Source organism: Schistocerca piceifrons, chromosome 2, assembly GCF_021461385.2.
Source record: "Schistocerca piceifrons isolate TAMUIC-IGC-003096 chromosome 2, iqSchPice1.1, whole genome shotgun sequence".
Taxonomy (NCBI): Eukaryota; Metazoa; Arthropoda; class Insecta; order Orthoptera; family Acrididae; genus Schistocerca; species Schistocerca piceifrons.
The window spans coordinates 457,402,943-457,426,814 of record NC_060139.1 but is presented as its reverse complement, the minus strand read 5'-3'; the positions used below and the strand labels follow the sequence as shown (position 1 = coordinate 457,426,814).

The following is a 23,872-nucleotide window of genomic DNA, read 5'->3' as shown; positions in this document are numbered from 1 at the left end:
AGTCTGTGACCAAAGGAACGTGGCAGAAGATAATATTACCTCCTGGAAATCATATGCCGAGTAAGAGGTTGTATCTTTGCAATTTACGATTGATGGAGATACTTATTTTACCCCCATCACCACCGACGAGCCGCCATCAACATAAAAACGCATCGACCACGCACAGGTAATCTGCAACATAAAGAACCCTCTCGCTCAATGAATACTCCAAGTTATTTAACATTTCATGCTGTAATTTTCTTTTCTTTGTAATGAACTTTTGTTCACCATTTCTCTTTCTGTAAATAAATATAGTAAGCGTTCACAATCGTTGTTGAATTTGTTGATCTCTCTGTTAGCTATTTATCACCGTCGTCTTGCTTTTTTATTTTAATGTAGATGTTATCTCCTGTGTTTTTACGTATCTTTGGGAAGGATGCGTTCTTACCTATGTGTGCAGTATTTATATTGGGAGAATCTATTTGTTTTTCTGCGGTAGGCGCCGTTGGTTCCCGTGCATCGACCAATAGAAGCAAGGTTACTCGCAGGCTATTGGTGGAAGGTACGAAATCAGTGGGAACTTTAAATTTCATAGCTGTCCAACGGCGTGGACTTAGGGCTGTGATTGAAAAAGACTCGAAGTGTTCGAACAGTTTACGTCACAGTTCGGGAAATCTCGTGGTCTGTTCAATATTCTGATAGGCCTGCGACCTAGTGGCTTTTGTTGGTGCTATCACGACCTTTCTCAGTATTTTTAACGCATTATGGATTTTAATAATAAAAATAATTGTGAAACACGGACTGAAATATCTTCCAGGATGTAGGTCATGCATGACAATGGCAACAAATAAATAAATAAAAGATCACAAGCGTGACTCTGCCCAATTCTGACGGTTTCGCTCGTCCCGCGATCTAGTGACCTTTGACGGTACTACCTCCGAAAATTTGTTTGCAAGAGGTGGTGGGTTCAAATCTCGCCAGGTGCAGTAAACTAGTTATTTTTAAATTTTTATCGAAATTCCTTTGATCATCATTTTCATTCAATTAATTGGTAGAAATGTCATTTTTTATTTCCATTCCTTTGTCACATATTTTTAATCATAATATCAACTTCTTCATTCGCTCTCATTTTTCTTCCTATTATTCTTTCTCACTTGAAATCTTTGTTCATGTGTTTTTAATTAGTTTTATATATTAATCTCGATTTAGTTTCTTTTGTTTTATCACCCTGTTCCTTCGTCCACGTTATTGGGTTCATTATATCTATTTTTCAATTTGCTTGAATTTCGCTTTACTTATAAACCCTACTTTCATTTAAATCTTCATCTGCGTTATGTTGTCCTTAGTGTAATAGGTATTTAGGTTCTGTTTTAAATGTCTGTATGACGATTACATTACAAAAAAAAATTTGCTCATTTGGTAACAAAAAATACATTTTCACACCATTGCTCAGTCAATAGAAAAAGATTATTTCGTCTTTTGTTTCTTAAATGATAGATCGGAATTTAGAAAAAATGGAATATTATAATAGATAAATATAATTAAATTCATTTTCACAAAAATTCCGATTGGAAAAAGAATGATATAAAGAAAAAAATCAAACAAATGAAAAAGTTCGTACAGTGATTGATGTGATGTGACAAAAGAGCAGAAATAAAAAAAATACATTTAAACCAATTAATTGAGTAAAAATGACTATCAGAGTCATTTAGATAAAGATTTTAAAATAAAAAAAGTTAATGATCTGACGAGACTCAAACCGACAACCCTCTGTGTGCGTAGGCATTATGATATCCACTAGACCACGCAACTAGTCTATGTATTACTGTTGAATATCAAGCAAAATTCAGAATTTTTTTTCGTCAGTTACTCGCTAACGAAGGCCCGCGAGGGTGAATGGCTGCAGGGTGTGATATCTGGGATCTTAACCTACATCACCGTATATTTGGTTTCAAAAATTTGTTTCCACTGCTGAGGACATCTTGTGAATGTTGCCGTCTTGTTTTCAGACTGATTAAAATCGGGTAATGTTTGTATCTGTTATTCTACTATGTAAATTGCTCATCTGCATCATACATCGTAAATCATTACCGTCTCAAATAAACAAATGAAATATTATACTGGGCTAAGTCAAGTATTATTTTTCGGAGGATATCGTTTTTGTCTTTGCCTGTTACCTTTACTGAAAAATCAACCGAAATATTTATATATACATATATATCGGCAATATATGAGAAATCTTATTGTAAATTTGTTCAAACGTAGTAGGAGTTTGTGCAGTGGTAGGATTTAAAGCTATTTCCTCCAGTGTTTCACGAAATTGTAAAATTTTTAGCGGAGCCATAGCTTATTGTTGTCGCTAGTTCGTAGATTCTTGCGTATCCTGGACTCGCGTCGCGTGAACCAAACGTCACGAGATTGTTCGAACAAGCTCGACACTGAATCGAACACTGCGACGTATCGGGAAATCTAGAGCCCGTTCGATCGTGAGTATCGTTTGCCCAGTCCTACGCGGACTATGTTCACGGTCAGTAGATCGTCATATTACTGCAAGCCCATGACCGACTGCAAGTTTGTGTTTTATGAATTGTAACCGAGCAACATTACAACCTGTTTCACTGTTATTTACGATGTTTGCTTGTAAAATTCTGATACAGTTCATTTCAGTAACTTGGGCAGTGAAATGGATTCTTCTGAGTTAAAGAATAATCAAACTTTATTTAATTACGTTTCCAAGTTGAATGTTCAGATAAATTCACAGTCAAAATTACGCAAAGTAGATCTCTTGGAATCGGATTCTTCACAAATTGTATAATGTGAGAGATGGCTGTATGATTGTTGAATTAATACAAGTTAATTGAAAAAGTGTCAAAAAGCACAAAATAGCTTTATAAATGTCTAGGGAGGTTCACTGAGACATGTGAAAGGATCAAATAAAAATAAAGATACTGAGCAAAATATATTTATTAATATGCATTCCACATTAATATACATATAAGACATTTTATGGTTTTGTATGTATCCAAACCAACGAAGCTATACGTATTTACAGACAGATAATACAAAAATGATTTCGACGAATAATTACACCTGTGAACAAAGGAAACCGTCACTGGTGTCGCAGATGGTTTGTTAGTTGCAGAGAATGGCTTCTGGTTAACTGAAATTGAACGGCAGTCCGTGCGATTCTGAATGTGTGTAGCACTTGTCGGACGGTGATACGTGTTAGGAGAGGCACGTTTTAATGACTCGAGTGTCAATGTGGCTAATAAATAGTACAATAAATAAATAGGGAAATAAATTAATGTGCAGTGTGGGAGGGAGGGGGGCAGGGAGCGCGCGCCTAGACGAGCAGGCGGTCGTTGGCGCAGGCGGGCCCCTTGGACGGCCAGTTGCACGCGCCGATGGACTGGTCGTAGGCGAGGTGCACGGGGCAGTTGAAGACGTGCAGCGTGTAGCGGCCCTTCCACTGGTCCCAGTGGCACGCGTAGAACTTGTCGCAGCGGTGCGGGTGCCGGAAGAGGCCGGCGCGCTGGCAGTCCACCGAGCCCTGCAGCGTCTCGTCCAGAGAGCGCAGCCCGCCGGGGCCGTACCGGTCGAAGGCGCCCGACACCGCTGACCTGCAGGCACAGTGCTTACTCCTTACGCGGCAGTTCCAACAGACAGCGCATAAATAAATATACAAGCTATTTCAGAACGAGTAGAGTTGTAAAACTACCATAGGCCGTCACTACCGTAGTTTTCCTAGCGTCCTCAGGCAGCAACGATCGTAACCGCGTTACTTGTACTTTACGTGTGTTGCATACCTATCGGGCGTTACCTCAATTAGATCCCTTTGTGTGCGTATGCAGTCAGTGTCTTACAATTTCCCCTACAAACGGGGAGTGGTGAACCGTCGAAACTGAGGAGATATGGAAGGCTGCATAACCTGCGGAACATTTTCTTCTACATAGTTACCACCCCCCCCCCTGTTACTTAAAAATAAACAGTAATTGTAGGAAAACTAAAACTGTCAATGTTTAATTCAGGTCTTGTTCGAAAGATGTTGATTAGTAATGTGAAACAGAGAGATGTTGTTTTAAAAGTTAAAAAAAAGATACAGATTTATCATATAGAGCTATAAAACGCTGTTTCCTCAAACAAAAGGTAAAATTAAAGAAAAATATTTAAAATTAAATAAAAACACATCTAACATCCGTTTCAATACCTCAGCGAGCTTATATAAAACGTGTTTCTTTTATTTATAAAAATGGTTCAAATGGCTCTAAGCACTATGGGACTTAACACCTGAGGTCATCAGACACCTCTAGACTTAGAACTACTTAAACCTAACTAACCTAAGGACATCACACACATCTATGCCCGAGGCAGGATTCGAACCTGCGACCGTAGCAGTAGCGCGGTTCCGGACTGAAGCGCCTAGAACCGCTCGGCCACAGCGGCCAGCTTGTTATTTATAGTCGGCCGGAGTGGCCGAGCGGTTCCAGGCGCTGCAGTCTGGAACCGCCCGACCGCTACGGTCGCAGGTTCGAATCCTGCCTCGGGCATGGATGTGTGTGATGTCCTTAGGTTAGTTAGGTTTAAGTAGTTCTAAGTTCTAGGGGACTGATGACCTTAGAAGTTAAGTCCCATAGTGCTTAGAGCCATTTGAACCATTCTTGTTATTTATAAACAACTTTCACGCTTGTCAATAATAACACGAATCTATAGCCTTTGATCGTGATGAAGAACGCCCTATTGAGTATAAAATAACAGCAATAATTGTACTAGCTTTTTGTATTTGTGCATGTAACCTGCACTTGCATCAAAAGTAATTGTTGTGGTTCCATAAAAGGGCAGTAGTTACCCGATGAACTAATTTTTATTCCTTATAAAACGCAATTTATATTTTGTATGGACGTAAAAATGCTCTAACACTGAACGATGTGCCGTTCTAATTATGTGTAAAACAACCAAGCAAACAAACAAAAAAACAAAAAACAAAGAAAAGTCGTCGGCTCCCAGTTTCTTTCTTTCACATTCATATATGTATGTATGCTACCAATAGTACCGGTAAGCCTACCATTTACTACGTCATTTATGGACTATACCATAACTACAGAACCGTAGTTTTGGTAGAGCGCAACCATAGGGACGAGTAGTTAAAAGTTCCCCGGACACAATACCAGGTTAGTCAAAAGTACCTCCAGGATTTCAGAACACGACTCCACGAAAACCACGAGACATGCAGATAAATGCGAGCATCTCTCTAGGTTTCGATTTGTGAAACGCTCCGTGGCGTAGTTGCAGAGTGTACCACTAGGGGCAACCATGTTAGCACATGTGGACCAATCCTCCACTCACGTGGAGAATACGTCGTGTTGTTTAGTTGCTAAAAGGCACATAAAGTACTTCAGAAACTTAAACCGACATTTCCTTAGAAACGGTCGTATATCTACAGTTAGGACGAGATACATGTTCGCCTTTCTTTTACCATCTTCCAATGAGCGGCGTTTCTGGGAAATCGCGTTATGGCAATTGCCGTGTTTGCCTCGTCGGTATTGTTACTCAACTAGTTCAGGCGTGCGGATAGACAACCCAATGAACAGACTTCCAAAGCGGGCTGCTGTCGTTGCAGCTTCCGGGCAGTGGCAGCAGTGACCTCAATGAATTATACACAGTTATTTTAATTTGCCATATCACGAACGGTGTCGATTTTGCGTGCCTGTAATGCGAGTTAAAAACTCTGAGAGCTGCAATACGCACTGATACATGTATATTTTGTGTACGTCTTCTTGTACTTTTTGGGCAGTCGACTTCTAAAACGATGGGGGAACGTATGAATAACTACGCATTGGTCATCCACTTAAAAGGGCACACTGCTAAGTTTGGAGCACTGTAGATAATATACACCTGGTACACTGCAGTCGTTCGATCCTGCATTGCTAACGAAAGTCATAGCCGCGAAGTGGTGTTTATGTGTCAGTTGGGTCCGTGCAGTCAGCACAGTACTTTATCCATGTTAATGATGGTTGAGCTCCGTGGCTGTGGACTCAGTTACTCGAAGAAATACAGCAAAAAGCCACTTTTTATGCTGAAAAAATGTGGCTGGTTATGCCACATTTCTTTAAATTGTTCAATGCAGTAAGATGGCTTGAAGCAGAGACGTGGCAGATGGCAGAAAGGGGTTATTACATTTGGAAATGCTCAGAACATCTTCCTGAATGAAATGCCAGATTTTTTGGTTTATCCCTTTAGGCTGTTCAATGTGTCTACAACGAATTATGTACCACATGCATTCGTGTAACACAGAGTAAGAACAACGATCGTAAAAAGAGCCTAACTGACGAGGAACGGAGCTGAGTGTTGTGCCTTGTCAATGACAGTATGTTTCAAACCCAACTGAAACTACTCTTGCCAGTGAATCCTGGTCTGTATCAATCAGTTTCCGAGTGAACGGCATGGATGTGTGTGATGTCCTTAGGTTAGTTAGGTTTAAATAGTTCTAAGTTCTAGGGGACTGATGACCAAAGAAGTTAAGTCCCATAGTGCTCCGAGCCATTTTTTGAGCCGAGTGAACGTTGTGAAGGAAACTGCTTGCATTGGGTATTCGGAGTCGGGTACCTAGCTGAAGATAAATCTGCATGTCTTCAGTGGGCTACATAACAGAGATACGGAACACCAGTTAAGTTGTGGCGTGTAGTGCGTTCCAATGAATCGCGATTATGGCCCTATTCAAATTATGTGAGACACCGAGTGCACCGACAGCGCAATGTGGTGTTTAACCCACACTATGTGGAGAGTGTAATTCAGGGTGCAGGTTTTTCGTACCAAGACTTGGGCGCACTCATTCACATTTCCATGATCATGATGAGCATGCTTTGACCATTCCAGTCTTCCGAGATGACAATAGGCATGTTCGCAGGGCTGTACGAATACCTCCCTTGTTTGATGAACACTCAGGCGGATGTCGCATGTCGATTGCCGCGCTAAATCACCCGATCTTATCGACATAGAACATGTCTGGGACTAGCCGGCCGCGGTGGTCTAGCGGTTCTAGGCGCTCAGTCCGGAACCGCGTGACTGCTACGGTCGCAGGTTCGAATCCTGCCTCGGGCATGGATGTGTGTGATGTCCTTAGGTTAGTTACGTTTAAGTAGTTCTAAGTTCTAGGGGACTGATGACCACAGATGTTAAGTCCCATAGTGCTCAGAACCATTTTGAACCATGTCTGGGACTAATTGGAACAATGGGTGAGAGATAGTAATCAACATTCTCGCAATCTCAACCCTCTAATAATCAATGAGTGGCTCCAGCTGGGTAAGGCACACCTCGAGAAACTTATGGACTACCTTCGTTGCCTTATTGAGGTCATTATCAAAGCTAGACGCTGTGTCACGTGGTATTACCGTGATGTCTCTTGGTTGTGATGAAATTTGTGTCTGTTGTGCTTATTTCGGCAGTCGATGGACGGGATAGTTTCGACTTAATATATGTATATAGCAGTCGTTACGGTGTTATTCATGGAGAAGAAATAAAAACTTTGAGGTTCGCCGATGACATTGTAATTCTGTCAGAGACAGCAAAGGACTTGGAAGAGCAGTTGAATGGAATGGACAGTGTCTTGAAAGGAGGATATAAGATGAACATCAACAAAAGCAAAACAAGGATAATGGAATGTAGTCTAATTAAGTCGGGTGATGCTGAGGGAATTAGATTAGGAAATGAGGCACTTAAAGTAGTAAAGGAGTTTTGCTATTTGGGGAGCAAAATAACTGATGATGATCGAAGTAGAGAGGATATAAAATGTAGGCTGGCAATGGCAAGGAAAGCGTTTCTGAAGAAGAGAAATTTGTTAACATCCAGTATTGATTTAAGTGTCAGGAAGTCATTTCTGAAAGTATTCGTATGGAGTGTAGCCATGTATGGAAGTGAAACATGGACGATAAGTAGTTTGGACAAGAAGAGAATAGAAGCTTTCGAAATGTGGTGCTACAGAAGAATGCTGAAGATTAGATGGGTAGATCACATAACTAATGAGGAAGTATTGAATAGGATTGGGGAGAAGAGAAGTTTGTGGCACAACTTGACCAGAAGAAGGGATCGGTTGGTAGGACATGTTCTGAGGCATCAAGGGATCACCAATTTAGTATTGGAGGGCAGCGTGGAGGGTAAAAATCGTAGAGGGAGACCAAGAGATGAATACACTAAGCAGATTCAGAAGGATGTAGGTTGCAGTAGGTACTGGGAGATGAAAAAGCTTGCACAGGATAGAGTAGCATGGAGAGCTGCATCAAACCAGTCTCAGGACTGAAGACCACAACAACAACAACAACGGTGTTATTCAAGAAGAAGAAAAAAAACAAAAAAAACAAAAAAAAAAACGACCAGGGTCTCACAAACAACTAACTTTTTGAATCGGACGAAGTCGGTAGATGTCATGTATATGTACAGATAAAGAAACAATTACAATTTCAGAAAAATTGGATGATTTATTCAGGAGAAAAAGCTTCAAAAAATTGAGCAAGTCAATATCGCGTTGCTCCACCTTGGGCCCCAATGCGAATAATTATTCGGCTTGACAATGATTGACGGAATTTCTATCCAAATTCTGTCAAATTGGCGTGTTAGATCGTCAAAATCTCGAGGGGCCCTGCCAATAATGCTCCAGACGTTCTCCACTGGGGAGAGATCCGGTGACCTTGCTGGCGAAGATAGGGTTTGGCAAGCACGAAGACAAGGGGTAGAAACTCGAGCCGTGTGCAGGTGGGTATTATCCCTCTGAAATGTAAGCCCAGGATGGCTTGCTATGAAGAGCAACAAGACTGGGTCTAGAATATCGTCACGTACCGCTGTGCTGTAACGGTGCTGCGGATTATAACCAAAGGGTTCTGCTATGAAATGAGACGGTACCCCATATCATCACTCCTGGCTGTCGGGCCTTATTGCCGGCGACAGTCAGGTCTCCAGACACGTATTTGCTGGTCATCGGGGCTCAGTTCGAAGCGGGACTCATCACTGAAGACAACTCTACCGCAGTGAACGAGACTCCAGGCTGAATGTGCCTGACACCAATGCAAACGGGCTTGTTGGAGTGCAAAGGTCAATGGAAGTTGGCACAACAGCCACTTTAAGCTCAACCCACTTTCTGTGAAGCGCCTGTTAATGGTCGTTACGGCCACTGAAACACTAGTTGCTCGCCGGATCGATGATAATGATGAATCCGTGGCTCTGCGTGCCTGTCTGACAACTACTCGGTCTCCACGTTCTATCGTCCCTCTAGGCCGAGTGCTTCCTTGTCGACGCAGTTGTTCGGTCATGGTTTGCCCATACCTGCTAACATCATCGAATGGTAGCATCGCTCCTGATTAAATGTCAAGCAATTCGCCGGTTACTCCAACCGACTTCTTTGAGCCCAACTACACGTCCTCTCTAAAATGCTGATACGGGTGTATATCATTTGCGCGCCTGTCTGCGAGGCGTAGTTGCTGTCCAACTGAGATCATGGAATGAAATTCGCAAAGACTTTACGCCCTGATATCGACATGTCCCATTACCAGTTGCGCGGTGAAACTGTGCTGCAGCGTCACACATTCATTCATCGTCCGCCAAAGTTTACTATCAAAATTTACTATTTTGCGTTTTCCGTCGACAGCTGTTTCAGTATCAGTTTGTGATCAATTTGCATGACTCCTACGTGGTGTATCTTTCTTTCTATATTGTCTTAGAGTGTACGTCAGTTTTTCTAATCGCGTTCTGGTGTAATTTTATAAGTACTGGACTGTTCTTAACTGCGTAGGACTAATTTGTCTCCTGTGTTTTCTTTTTCTCTGCTGTCTTTATTTCAATCCGTCCACACATAATAATAATTACTGGGAAGTGGAACTATAAGGAAAATACTGGATTCACATAAAACGATAGACTCCTAGCAATTCGAAAGTAATATCGAAAAACAGCGGAGCCTAGAAAATATTACAGAAACCAATGAAACTGGTGATTGATATTCGCTGGTCGTTTGTGTAGGATCTATGACGACAGATTAATCAAAAGAGCTTCAAGCATTGTTGGAAAAAGAACTCAACAGGAAGCAGGGCTCAACGGGTAGAGAAAGATTTACAAAGAAAGATAATATAACAGGAAGAAACAACAGAAAGAGGGAAGCATAGTGTAAGGGTGAAGGCTTTCTAGAAGGAAAAGGAAATTAAAACAAAGAGATGCAAAGAACTGAAACTGGCACGTGGTTCTCAGGAGGCTACCAGATGATAATGGAATAACGTCCAAAGGCCTTAGTGGTCACTGAACGTGACTGGTGGACGAAGTTTCCCTCTAACTCAACATTTTTTTTGGATCCGGGCGGATTAGAAGGAAATATTCCTTACCAACGGAAAAAAGCCCGCTTCGTCTAATACTTCCTTCTCTTCTTCCTGTTGCTGTGATTGTTCGTGGTATCTTTCGAATTAAACGCGTGATAAATCCTCTTTCCCAGAACACAGAGATTAAAGGTAGGTGTTAGTTCTGTAGGCTGTCTACATCAGAATTCTAAGGGTGCTCATAGTTTGGTGTTGTGTACAAATTCGAATATGCGGATTTCTGGTACACGGAATATTTTGGAAAACCATTTTTCTTTCGCCAAATACATTCAAAAAAGGGAAAATATTCTCATGAAGACGTTGAAGAGTTTGAAAATTTCCGTCTTCGCCATCTCTTTAGAACATACTGGGTGTAAAATCTTAGCTCCATAAAATGAAGTCTAATATCTTGGCCGACACCGAGCTGCAGCTTCGGATTCTCCTCGTAAACGACGTTGAGCTTAGGAAGAAAGAGACTACATTTTTTCTCCATTTTTTGTCCTTTCCTTCTATTCGGCGAGATTACGAATCAAAGTCCAACACAGGGAACAGAATACAACATTTCTTCATATACAAGCATTACCTTTCGCCGCGCAGAGGCCACGCGGTTAGAGGCGCCATGTCACGGATTGTGCGGTCCCTCCCGCCGGAGGTTCGAATCCTCACTCGGGCATGGGTGTGTGTGTGTTGTTCCTAACATAAGTTAGTTTAGATGTGTAAATCTAGGGACCGTTGACCTCAGCAATTTGGTCCCTTAGAAATTCACACACACACACACACACACACACACACACACACACACACACACACACAAGCATTAGTCTCGACACAAGGTAATTTCACAATGATTACTGGTTAAAACTTCCGAAAATCTGGAGTTAGTTGTTCGAATGTGACAGATGCTGTCAGTTCAAGTCTGAGTGTGACACCGAAGTATAAGCGGTTATAAATTACTGGGACGGATAGAAAATGAGATATGAAATAGTCCAGGTCGCGCAAGACACCTTTCTGTGCCTGTAGAGTTCGGGGAAGAATGCGACGTTTGTTGATTACCAGGCCTCTAGAGACTAATGGAAACGACATAATGGGTGTGTGGTTCATGAAAGCCCGTGTGGTTCATACAGTGGAACCATTTTCCCTTCGTCGCGAGCAGTCACAGTGTCGTACTTTACGGGAGAGGCGAATAGCTGGAAGTGAGCCATAAGAAACTGCTGTCGGTGGAGTGAGTTCTCAGATACGGCGTGGCGCGCTGTCGACACCCCTTCATAGATGGAAGCGGCCTTTTACGCCCGGATTCCTTCTCTGGCGGGAGGATGCAGAAGACTGCAGCTCTTGCAATAGTGTACGCGTACCAGTAGGTTAGATTCTGATGGAATGTGTCTTGTTTGCAGATGAGAGAGCATCCCACAACATATCATGTGACGGTAAGCGTGTCAATCGTCTTCTAACCTAAAATTAACTGTACTTTCAAAACGAACACCTGCTTCCTTCCTAACTATTACTACAGAGTGAAGAATATATCATTTTTTTCAGTAATTTGTTTTAATCCGCCAGGGATGAGATATATCCTAGTTTGGATCTTTCGAAACGATCTCTCATGATTCTTTCTTTACTGCATATTCAGTTTAAGTTTTCTCGTTATTATTCTTCCGTTTTACTTCTGTAATGGTCACAGTTGGGTCACCATGCTGCTATAAGAGCGGCGATTACCCGTACTAGCAATCGACATTAGCAGCTCATTTCCGGTGGCTGCTATATAGTTGATATTCTAGAAGATTCCAGATGTTGGAGTTTGCGCGCAATAGCTCGTGGATTCCCAAGTATGCATTCGAGCAGGTGGAAGGGTCAGACTGTCAGTGGCGAGAGGTAAAGTGTGACGCTCGGGCTGCGGCCCAGGTGCGTGGATATAAAGTTAATTTTGAGGAAGGAATAGTTCAAAGATAATAAAACGAAGTGTTTGAGCCGAGCAGATGAAAGAGAATTCATGGAAAGTATTTCTGTGAAAGTTGATATGAAGATTTGTGAGCCATTGTCAGCTGAAGGCTGTAGGGTGAGAGGTGTATGGCACCCATTTGTAATATATAGAAAACTAATTTCTCTATAGGCGACCGTTTTTAAAATCTTAGATATCGGGATAATCCGTAAACAATCTAGTACGAAGGAACGAAATACTTCTCCCATGGTGCCCTTAATGACCGAAATTGACCTATATGGCAAAGCTGCAAGTGTGCTGTTGAACCGAGTGTGACTGTTTAGAACCTGAATAATTACTGTAAGTGAGGTAAACAGATTTAAATCGACTTTTATTGTTATTAAAAAGTCGCTAATTGTGGTTTCCTAAAATTATAGTATGTACAGTAGATCACAGTTTAGTCGTAGGCCTGTGGTTTTATAGGATACCCGCTGTGCTGTGTCAGCTGCACAATTTGTAATTCGCCTTTATTCTTGTACGCCATCCAGCTGTTAATACATATTGAAGCAATTTATGTGTGTGATAACTTATATGCGTTTCAGTCCAATGAAAAACCAGCCACAGTTTCAAATTTCACTTTTTTAAATTTACTTGATGGCTAGTTATCTGTATGCACTTTAACTGTTAGTTTGAACTTCATAATACGTATATATTTTTGACACGGTTTTTGTGTTTTTGGAAATATCATTTTGACTATCTGGATGATCTGAAAATGGTTTCCCGCCCGAAACTAGTCTTCAAGTGCATAATAAATAAATAAATAAATAAATAAAGTGAAATTTGCAGCTTTGGTCTGTTTTACGTTGTATTGATTAAGAGCAGTTATTGACGTGCAATTATTCCAGCATGCTGGAAGTTCATTATGTATGTTTGTTGTATACGTTGTAGTATCAGTGCTGGGGTGGTCGCAACCAATAACAGCCGCACGTGGGAGGGAACAGAGATCATAGAAGATTCACTCACCGGCGGTCGTAGCTACCAGGGGCAATGATCATGTTAAGGGCGACAGATGGCCACAGTTGAGGGCACCTGCGGCTTCTCCTTTTGTTGCGGGAGGAACTAGTGTGGTACATTTGTTTTTACGGTGGTTAGTTGACAGTTTCATATGAGGCATGTAGGCAGTTGATTACTGCACCTTGACCTGTCAAGTTGCGATATCAGACTTTGACCGAGTCCGTGGCGTATCGGACCCCGGGTTGTAAGTTAAGTAGTGTAGGAGATTCTGAAAACGATCACGAAGTGCTATTTTCGATGTTAATCCGAAGCTTAAGGTTGTTGAGTAAGCGTCCACTCTAGCAGTTTCGTACTGTGTCAAGTAAGCAGCCACTATTTGGAAAACTATTTGAGAGAGAATTATTTTGCGGGTTGTGGATTATCGAAAACTTTGCTACAGTGCGTAGAAATCGTTGATTTAAGACTGGAACTTATAGCAGAAACATTGTTAGATAGTTATCGGCGCTGGATTGATTATTGTAGTATACTGTAAGTAGTGATCCGTTTCTATTATGTTGAAATTTGTAGCGAAAAGTATACTGAGTGATTAGACAGTTACTAGGCGAGTGATAGCTATTTGTTGCGTTAAGGCTGCATGAGTTAATACCGTCACTGTAGGATCTGTGTAAGTTTATAGTAGTGGGTGGGCAGCATGCTTTACTGCAGTAAGATTAAAGATGGTGAAATTTAATGATGGTGAAAACATTGATTTTAGTAACGTCCCAAAGAGTTTCTGGGGTATTTTTTATTTTATTGGCTTCTAGCATGTAATATTTTTAGCCATGACTATTTAAATGTATTGGTGCATAAAAACAAAGCAAGGTAACATTTGTCTTCAGATCGAGATTGTTGTACTTATATTAAAAGACACAGCTGATAGCTAACCACTTAGTTGTTAATTCATTTCTTTAGTTAAGTTCAGTGGTCACAATTCGTTTAAATTTGTATGTCTTCTTTAGCTATACATCTGGATATGGCGTCGTAGGTAGAATTGGGATCGTGCAAAGGGGCTGACAATGAGCAAGTTTTAAGAGTTCCTTTAAAAAGTTGACTGTGCCTTTCTCATAGCGTCTACACTGAAATAAGATATGATTTATATCAACAATTGTTTCTTCTTCATACTGACAATAGAGTGTCCCCGATACGCCGATTTTATGTAAATGGGTAGGCAAAGATCCATGATCGACACGAATTCTCACAATGGATGTTATATGTTCTTGGGTAGATACAGTCTGATATGAAAATACGTAATTGCTGATAAACATTGCCAGCGTATCGCTGACCAGCAACGTTTTCATCCCTGATTGGTTTTAGAGACAAGCTGGGAAACTAATATGACGTCGAAAGAAACGTGACGATGATTAAAAGTATGAGAATAGTATTTTCTTTAACTGATATTTCTGATGTATTTCCGATTTTTGAAATTGAAAGTTATTTTCAAAAGTTAATTTTAAAAGAGTCTGTTGTGGGCGCATGTATATCGAATACACAGATTTTCAGTATTTGAATCAGTATACGTCTTACTAGGTGCATAATACAGTTAATACAGGCCATGGTTTGTCCGTAGTTACATTGTAGTTACTAGTGTTACATCGAAATTTAAAGGAAACATTGTTTGATCACAGTCCCAATGTGCTGGTAACGTAACTGAGACCTGGTAATTTTTTGTGGCAGATGCGTTGATTGCTTATTTACTAGTACAAAGCAGTAAAAAATATATATTTTTTGATGTTCTGAGATGCGAGAGGTTGATATTCACTAGACTTGGTAGATATCAGGCACCTGGTGTGCAAGCATATAGGTCAGTGGGTGCAACAGTATGACGGTGCTGTACAGTTTCTGTGTTCAGTGGATTACTGTGCCTTGTCGTAGGTTTGGTAGTTCTCATTGAAGAGCGCTACCTGAACATTGGTGTACATTGTACGTAAACTATTTAAGGCTGGATTTCACGGTTATCTGAAAATCCACGTTGGGACGTAAGCTATTGCGGTGACATCGTTATTTGTTGTCGCTTCCTTCATATTAGATCAGGTCATTGAGCGACGTAATTCTAATTAAGCCCTTTCTGCTTGATTGTAGAACTATTTTCTGAGACACTGCTTTGGAAGTAGTACCTACGAGCTTGCTCATTACATGATTTCGTATTCTTCCCTCAAATCACGCTACACCTCATGTTTATCTGATGTAACGAACCACTTCACTTTCGAACTGCCGAAGCATGAGTTGAACTTTATGAACAGAATGTATACTGTATAATATACGGGGTGTAATGGGTATAAGTGAATATATTTCTGTTGGTGACTGAGGACTGTGTGCCGAACAATGTTACGTCAGTATTTATGTCATTTGCAGACTAATAATTACAGCTATTACAAGTCGCATGTTTTTAGATTGGTTAGTACCTCTGAGCACGTGTGACAAGAGCATGCCATTAATACTTGTTTTTCCCGTGCGCAGCAGGTCAGGTGTTGTGTGGCTGCATGGAAGCAAAACGGGCAGTCTATACCGACAGGTGTAGTTCACTTAGTGGCGCAGTTACTACCGTGCAGAAAACATCATGTCGTAAAATATGTGACGTGTTTGTGGGAAGATTGTTCGACAAAGAGAAAAAAAACAACGAACACCCTGATGTGTGTACATATTAAGGTACCATATACAAAAATATGTGCACTTATACCCGTCCGATCCTGCATAATGGGGGTTTACATTCTACATATTCCATTCCTAAAAACAACAACATCCCGTTCGCAGTATTGAGGGAAGGGTCGGGGGCAGCACTATTATTGTCATATTTGTTAACGTGTTTCCATATCACATTTGGAGCACACACATATTCTCACCGAGCGGGGTGGTGCAGTGGTTAGCACACTGGACTCGCATTCGGGAGGACGACGGCTCAAACCCGCGTTCGACCATTCTGATTCAGGTTTTCCGTGATCTCCCTAAATTACTTTAGAAAAGTACTGGGATGGTTCCTTTGAAAAGGCACGGCCGATTTCCTTCTCCATCCTTCCCTAATCCGATGGGACCGATGACCTCGCTGTTTGGTTCCTTCCCCCAAATCAATCAACCAACATATTCTCAGCGAGTCACAGTGGTACTCCGACCCTTCGAGATTACTTTGACTGTCCCTATTAGCTTCTTCGCTTAGGGCAAATATGACAAACCTAAGTGACGTTAACCCAACTGAGAACTGAAACCGACTGTTGTGGTTTATGTGCCCCGCTAGTAACCGTCTTTGGGAGGAGCAGTTATTAAGCCCTGTACGCCCATCCTGAACTACGTTTTATTTGATTTCTCTAAATTGCCTAGACGGTTTTCTGTTCCTGTGCGTGTCAAACTGAATATTTGCTCCATCACCGGCCGCGGTGGACGTGCGGTTCTAGGCGCTCCAGTCCGGAGCCGCGCTGCTGCTACGGTCGCAGGTTCGAATCCTGCCTCGGACATGGGTGTGTGTGTGATGTCCTTAGGTTAGTTAGGTTTAAGTAGTTCTAAGTTCTAGGGGTCTAATGACCACAGCAGTTGAGTCCCATAGTGCTCAGAGCCATTTTTTTTTATTTGCTCCATCTCTAAAGACGAGCTAGTATACTTTAACTTCCTTTCTCTCTTTAGGGCTGCGATTTCTTGCATTAAGCCAGTATTCTCGCCTCTCTCCGTCCGGCCGAACGAGGAGAGAGAGCCGGAATTCACTATTAGATTTTTCGTTCGAATCACAATGCCGCTCTCTTTTCTTAAGGTGTATACTGTATATATAGCTAGATTAGCGAATATGGGAAAAGAAGAGAGCAGTGCAAATTAAAAGAGGATAAATAATACACAGAATTCCATTGTACAGTCGGACAAAATAAAATGCCTGGAAGATATTTCATGCACCTTAAGATAGGTAACCTAAGTTAGACAATCTGCCCCAGTAATGGATGATATAAGTTGTGTTGCCTTTATTAAGGTGCATGAAATATTTTCCAGGCCAGTTTCATTTTCCCAACTTGGGAAGAACACAAAACTTGGTCCGTTTGATGAAAACAGTGCTTGGAGCTCTATAGGTTTCGGTATATTGTAGGACTCATGGTCTTATTCACTGATTAGCTCAAAATAAAAGTACATAGTATACTCATGTTACCATGACATATAGAATCTGCTGATCGCAGCAGATTTCTGATAGGCACTGATGAAAGATTATCTTTTGCAGAGTATAAAAGGAACTAATAAAATAAAAAACTGAACGTATTACAATTTTCATTCACCCTCTTCTAGCCATTAGACGTACAAAATTTCACTTCTGTGACCATATTACAAAGATGAGAGGTTTCTGGTTTCAAACTGAAGAATGTGTGTTATTTGTCTCTTTAATTTCCTCACAACCTTTTCGTGATTTGTAATATCAGTTTTACTGCTGTCTTGAGATCTTGCAATAACCAGTTTCAATATGTCGATTTAGATACTTTCGCATACTCTTTGCTAAACAACTGCATTAGTAGTAATTGTTTGGAGAGTCGGTTAACCAATGGTTCCAATGGCTCTGAGTACTATGGGACTTAACTTCTGAGGTCATCAGTCCCCTAGAACTTAGAACTACTTAAACCTAACTAACCTAAGGACACCACACACATCCATGCCCGAGGCAGGATTCGAACCTGCGACCGTAGCGGTCGCGCGGTTCCAGACTGTAGCGCCTAGAACCGCTCGGCCACCCCGGTCGGCAGTCGGTTAACCATCAGCCGACAGGTTTCGTTGACAGTTAGCATGTCATATGGGTTCCTTATTCGAAGGAAGTCAGCCTTTCTTCTACATGGTTAGTTACATTGCTGTACACTACTTTTAGTGTTCAGACGTGTCTGGTTCTGGAGTTATATTTGGGGATGCGTGCTTTTCTGATGAAGTTACCTTTGCTTGGCGGAGAGTCCTGTTATTGAATAGGCTTTACTGCACCAAAGGTGTCTGGTAGGGTCAGTAAAACTTATATTCTGTGCTGAAGTACAATCTATTAGTGTTATTCTGCTCACTCGTATCCTTCCGCTTGGTTATGTGCAGTGGAATAATTTCGGAGAGGTTGCGAATTATCACGTCCTTGGTGCTGGTTACCTCACCATTTATAATTTCATTTAAATCTGCAAAGTTTTAATTTTCTCAGTGTTAACTGTTCATGGAGTGTAACGTTTCTTTCGGCTGGATGTTTCTGGATTGTCTTTGTGATGGTAGTATCTTGGTTGTGTAACGAGAAGTGTGGGGTTAGATTATCCCCACGAAGTTGTAAATGTGCGATTTCTCTTAATGGATAGTGCATTAGTGTCGAAATCATGTGTTGCGAACTTATTTGTCAGAAAGACATTTTCCTATACGTACTTCATTCCAATGTGCCACAGTACAAAGCCACCATCTTTTGTTGCGACGATAGTCATCTACGCCGTTCTTTTTCAACAACCAATACTCAAATGCAGAATGCGTACTGATTGTTAATGTTCAGAACAATCTCTGTGCATGCTAGTCAGTTTACAGGAATTGTGTAAGGTAAGGGTAAGTATGATCCCGTGTTGCTGGACGCTGATGCGAGACACGAGGCAGCGCTGCTTCAATGAACTGCTGTCATTATACGGCCGACAGAATTTCGAGCTTCAGTTAAATGATCTTTCAGCTAGACAACTACTTCCTACTATCTGAAATTACGTGTGCACAACTAATGAAACTTCCCCATACTAGGACTGGACACTGCAAGCTAATGGCTAACACGTAGTCACGCCGCCTGTTGCTTTCAAAAAACTATTTTGAGATATAGAGGCCATTTTCTTTTTCCGTTGCTCAGAATTTATGGAAGTTTGTGCTTTGTCACTACCTTATACATGTTTTTCGACTCAGATGGTGTTGAAAACTTTTTTTGGGCGTTAAATATTTAATTCTGCATAAATACCAGGGCTAGGTTGTCACTACCTTTGAGATTGGACCTAGCTTTTACTAACTCTCTCTCTCTCTCACACACACACACACACAGCATTAAACGTACATTCTTTCGAATAGTGTAGAACCTCGCTGACAGCCTTGATGAGGTCCCTTTGTCACACAAAAGTTTATTTAACGGACACCCACAGCTAAAATACCTAATGCTGAGTAAAAAAACACCGCACCAGCTGTATGCTTGCTTTTGATTTAAAAAGCACGACGGGTTCCCTGTTCTCGAGTACACTGACGTGGACCACTGTGGGTTAGTGTGGTTAAATGACCTTCGTTAAAACCCGAATGTCTTCCTCAACATGGTGGGTCAGTAATTTCAAATGAGAAAACCATTTTCTCGCTGTTCTCTGTCTGATGGCATTATCCCCGAACATGGCGGAAGTGTTCCCGGCTGTCTCCACTGCTGTCACCCCTCAGCTGGACTCAAAATACAAGAATAAGTCAGAAATGTTCTGATTTCTCCACTTGGCCTTCATTTTCTAGCGTCCACAGCTAGATTCCTATCTCCAACTGAAAAAAATGACAATATATCAACTCAACTAGCAACAGTGAACTACAAATAAAAAATAAACAATAAATAAATCCATAGCAATTGGAATAACAACATGCTATTCGTGCGTTGCCTCTTTCTTCATCTCCCGCGCCATCTTTTTACAGTTTCATATTCTCTGGGTCGCTAGACTCCTCTCCTTTTTGTTTGTTCAGAGTCTTAACATTTGAAACAGTTTCCCACATCGCGCCATTTAGTCCCTCCAGCAGTATCCAGTTTATATTTTCTATTGTAGTATTTGACATTGTGATCTAGTGAGCACCCGATTCCTAGTATTTTTCTCACACTCACAGTCCGTCTTATCTCTTCTGCGCATGCACCACCTGGTCAGTGGCCTATCATATGTTTCCACGATAGTTCGCGTCGCGGCCCTGCCCTGTACTTCGCTTGTCGTATCCACTATAACATGGTACGGTTTTCTCTGGCTTTTTCTATTTTGTGTTTTCTTCCGTTCCCCCCATTGCACCGTATTTCAACGATTTATTTGAAAAAATGAATCTTCCTTTTTAGGTCCGGCTATTGCCGCCGTTCCGGATTAGTTTATCGTTGGGTGTGACATGATTTTTAGAATGCAGTGAAATTCTAGCAATTGGGGGAAGACTTTAATATCAGTTGCACTCCCGTATCATATTGTAATTATGAGTCCACTCCTTAATTAGCCACGTTATTACTTTTCTTTATGCTTATTTAAACGCCGAAGTTCTCAGTCGATAATACTAGGGGCGTTCAATAAGTAACGCAACAGATTTTTTTCTGAAAGCAGCTTGGTTTTATTCAGGATTCCAGTACACCACATTATTCCTCCTCTATTTCTCACAATAACCTGCCCATCATCCACGTACTACTTCCTGCAAAGTGCATCTTTCATCGGTGACAAACAAATGGATATCGGAAGGTACGAGGTCCGGGCTGTACAGTGGATACAGTTTTGTGAGCTCCTCTCGGGTTCGCTGACATGGAGAAGTTCTACATCTACAATTATACTCTGCAAGCCACCCAACGGTGTGTGGCGGAGGGCACTTTACATGCCACTGTCATTTCCTCCCTTTCCTGTTCCAGTCGCGTAAGGTTCGCGGGCAGAACGACTGCCGGAAAGCCTCCGTGCGCGCTCGAATCTCTCTAATTTTACACTCGTGATCTCCTCGGGAGGTATAAGTAGGGGGAAGCAATATATTCCATACCCCATCCAGAAACGCACCCTCTCGAAACCTGGACAGCAAGCTACGCCGCGATGCAGAGCGCCTCTCTTACACAGTCTGCCACTTGAGTTTGCTAAACATCTCCGTAACGCTATCACGGTTACCAAATAACCCTGTGGCGAAACGCGCCGCTCTTCTTTGGATCTCCTCTATCTCCTCCGTCAACCCGATCTGGTACGGATCCCACTCTGATGAGCAATACTCAAGTATAGGTCGAACGAATGTTTTGTAAGCCACCTCCTTTGTTGATGGACTACATTTTATGAGGACTCTCCCAATGAATCTCAACCTGGCACCAACCTTACCAACAATTAATTTTATATAATGATTCCACTTCAAATCGTTCGGTGCGCATACTCCCAGATCTTTTATCAGTGTTCGTTCCGCTGTCATATAATCATACAATAAAGTATCCTTCTTTCTATGTATTCTCAATACATTACATTTGTCTATGTTAAGTGTCAGTTGCCACTCCCTGCACCAAGTGGCTATCCACTGCAGATCTTCCTGTATTTCGCTGCAATTTTTTAATGCTGCAACTTCTCTGTATACTACAGTATCATCCGCGAAAAGCCTCATGGAACTTCCGACACTATCTACTAGGTCATTTATATATATTGTGAAGTTCGTTTGCAGTTTTGAGGCGACGAACACGCTGAAGTCGTTCCTTCAATTGGTTGGTTGGTTGGTTTGTGGGAGTAAAGGGACCAGACTGCGATGGTCATCGGTCCCTTTTTCCAAAAAATGAAAACCGCCTAAAGAGAAGAAAAACGAACAGTAGGAAAGACGTCAGACGACACGGGACAAGAAAGACTCCGACAGAGATCAGACAAAACAAATTAAAACACACAGAGAGTGACGGTGGTTGGCCGACCATAGAGAAAAAAAGAGGAAAAGCCAACCACCAAGAACACATTAAAAACTCAGTTTAAAATCAGAGGCTAAAAGCCAGAATCAACACTAAAAAACAAACACTCAGATTAAATGATAAAAACCCCCTGCCCGAATAAAACGCAAAACTAAGTCCACCATGGCAGAGTCATCTAGTAAAAGGGCAGGGAGCGTATCAGGCAGCGCAAATGTCTGCCTGAGCACAGTTAAAAGCGGACAAGTTAATAAAATGTGCACCACCGTCAAAACCGCACCACAGCGACAGAGAGGCGGGTCCTCACGACGCAATAAATAACTGTGAGACAGTCGGGTGTGGTCAATGCGGAGCCGACAAATAACCACTGAATCTCTGCGAGTGGCTCGCATGGATGACTGCCACACACGCGTCGTCGCCTTGAGAGAACGGAGTTTGTTTGGCGTGGGCAGATTGCGCCATTCAGTGTCCCAAAGCGAGAGAACTGCGCGGCGGAAGACTGCCCGCAAATCAGTCTCCGGGACTGAACACCCATACACTACTGGCCATTAAAATTGCTACACTACAAAGATGACATGCTACAGACGCGAAATTTAACCGACAGGAAGAAGATGCTGTGATATGCAAATGATTATCTTTTAAGACCACTCACACAAGGTTGGCGCCAGTGGCGACACCTCCAACGTGCTGACATGAGGAAAGTTTCCAAACGATTTCTCATACACAAACAGCAGTTGACCGGCGTAGCCTGGTAAAACGTTGTTGTGATGCCTCGTGTAAGGAGGAGAAATGCGTACCATCACGTTTCCGACTTTGATAATGGTCGGATTTTAGCCTATCGCGATTGCGGTTTATCGTATCGCGACATTGCCGCTCGCGTAGGTCGAGATCCAATGACTGTTAGCAGAATATGGAACCGGTGGGTTCAGGAGGGTAATACGGAACGCCGTGCTGGATCCCAACGGCCTCGTATCACTAGCAGTCGAGATGACAGGCACGTTATCCGCATGGCTGTAACGGATCGTGCAGCCACGTCTCGATCCCTGAGTCAACAGATGGGGACGTTTGCACGACAACAACCATCTGCACGAACAGTTCTTCGATGTTTTCAGCAGCATGGACTATCAGCTCGGAGACCATGGCTGCGGTTACCCTTGACGCTGCATCACAGACAGGAGCGCATGCGATGGTGTACTCCACGACGAACCTGGGCGCACGAATGGCAAAACGTCGTTTTTTCGGATGAATCCAGGTTCTGTTTACAGCATCATTATGATTGCATCCGTGTTTGGCGACATCGCGTGAAAGCACATTGGAAGCGTGTATTCATCATCGCCATACTGGCGTATCACCCTTCATTCGATCCCTGCGAAACCCTACATTTCAGCAGGATAATGCACGACCGCATGTTGCAAGTCCTGTACAGGCCTTTCTGGATACAGAAAGTGTTCGACTGCTGCCCTGGCCAGCACATTGTCCAGATCTCTCACCAATTGAAAACGTCTGGTCAATGGTGGCCGAGCAACTGGCCCGTCACAATACGCCAGTCACTACGTTTGATGAACCGTGGTATCGTGTTGAAGTTGCGTGGGCAGCTGTACCTGAACACGCCATCCAAGCTCTGTTTGACTCAATGCGCAGGCGTATCAAGGCCGTTATTACGGGCAGAGGTGGTTGTTCTGGGTACTGATTTCTCAGGATCTATGCACCCAAATCGCGTGAAAATGTAATCTCCTATCAGTTCTAGTATAATATATTTTTCCAATGAATACCCGTTTATCATCTGCATTTCTTCTTGGTGTAGCAATTTTAATGGCCAGTAGTATATTTAATACGTTTTTTGCAAGTCTTTTCCTTTCTGTCAACATTTCGTAGCGCAGGAGTAGCTTACCCGTCGACGGCTGCGCCGCGCGCTGCTGCGGCGGCTGCGGCTGCTGCTGCCTCGGCCGCGGCTGCGGTGACGACGGCGGCTGCGGGGGCGGCGGTGACCACCGGCACGGCGGCCACCGCGGGGGCGGCGGTGACGACGCGGGCAGACAG

General features: G+C 42.4%; 1 long non-coding RNA gene across 1 annotated transcript; it reads right to left on the bottom strand.

The window, feature by feature from the left end:
* Positions 1-2,925: 2,925 nt before the first annotated feature.
* Positions 2,926-23,772, bottom strand: LOC124777548. The gene is made up of 2 exons (XR_007015747.1): positions 23,724-23,772; positions 2,926-3,599 (listed from the first exon to the last, which is right to left on the bottom strand). It is a non-coding gene; the product is annotated as an uncharacterized LOC124777548 (long non-coding RNA).
* Positions 23,773-23,872: the final 100 nt, after the last annotated feature.